The following is an 899-nucleotide window of genomic DNA, read 5'->3' as shown; positions in this document are numbered from 1 at the left end:
AATCGTTGATGCCCCCTCCCCCACGATCCTCATCACACCCCTGCCGTTCAAGCGGAGTGATATCTCTACAACCAATCACGTGATTAACCGGCTTCCGTCAGTGCTGCACTGGCGTCTGTACCCCAGTGTAGTGAGCAGTTAACGCTCGCTGTGAACATTACAATAAGTGTCCATCAGTGGTGAAGTAAATTAAGTAACGTCGATTGACATATCGAAGTATATTGGCTGACTGTGTGACTGACTGACTGTATATCGAAGTGCATGAGATTGACAGTGCTGAAGTACACACGACAGCGTTAAACTATGAAGTTCATGCGACGTTCGTCTCTCATCGCGCGAGTGTTGCTCGAACAACCCTCGGCAGCCGTACAGACCCCTACAGTAGCCTTGCTAGAACGATCGGCTGCGACATTTCGCAGTCCCAAACCGTCGGACAGCCCACTGGTCAGATTTCACAGCCCACTGTCCGTACAGAGAGTGAAAAATGCTGACCGCTGGCAGTACAACAGCCCGCCGCTGCCGCCGCCGACTCTACGCAATTTTTTCACTCCAGGTAATAATCAGTCGAGCAATCGTGTCTATAGATGTGTGATGTGTGCATAGATCGTGTACACGTACACAAAACGTATTGTGAACAGTAGGCGAGTAGAGATAATAGCATTTATTCTTGGTGCTTTCTTGATTCTTGCGTTGTAGCGATGTGTTACAGATACGCAGCATTCTCGAGTTCGATTTATGTTTGTGAGCGATAGATTATATGTGCACGGAAAAAAACGTACTTATTAAACGTACGTAGGTTATTGTACAGCTAGATTTGCTGCTATCTATTATATCTATCTATTTATCTATCTATCTTTCTTTCTATATATCTTTCTATCTATCTAGCTATCTATATATAT

The sequence above is a fragment of the Priapulus caudatus genome, unplaced genomic scaffold, assembly GCF_000485595.1.
Source record: "Priapulus caudatus unplaced genomic scaffold, Priapulus_caudatus-5.0.1 Scaffold91, whole genome shotgun sequence".
NCBI classification, from domain to species: domain Eukaryota; kingdom Metazoa; phylum Priapulida; class Priapulimorpha; order Priapulimorphida; family Priapulidae; genus Priapulus; species Priapulus caudatus.
The sequence above is the reverse complement of the archived record's forward strand: the minus strand, read 5'-3'. Positions refer to the sequence as shown.